Source organism: Penaeus chinensis, chromosome 34 (genome assembly GCF_019202785.1).
Source record: "Penaeus chinensis breed Huanghai No. 1 chromosome 34, ASM1920278v2, whole genome shotgun sequence".
Classification (NCBI taxonomy): domain Eukaryota; kingdom Metazoa; phylum Arthropoda; class Malacostraca; order Decapoda; family Penaeidae; genus Penaeus; species Penaeus chinensis.
Window position 1 is genome coordinate 31,683,581 of NC_061852.1, and position 406 is coordinate 31,683,986.

Below are 406 nucleotides of genomic sequence, written 5' to 3' on the forward strand. Positions count from 1 at the left end.
AGGTGTCAAACCTGATAATATTAAAAGACATAATCATTATCCTCATAACGCAGAGAATCTAAGAATGAAAGCTAGAAAATAGGAAATAAAGGGAAACTGATAGTAACTATGAATAATGATAATGGTGATAGTAATTATAATGATAATGACAGTAATCACGATATTAGTAGTATAGTAGCAGTAGCTGTAATAGTTGTAGTTATAATGATGATAATAACAATATTGATAATATTATCAACACAAATAACAGTAAAAATAATGATAATGATGTTGAAAATGATAATATTCATAAAAATTGTAACAGTGGTAATATCAATAATAATGATAATGATGTTCATAATGATAATAATAATATCAATAGCAATGATAATGGTGGTAATATTATAATAATGATAATCATGATAAA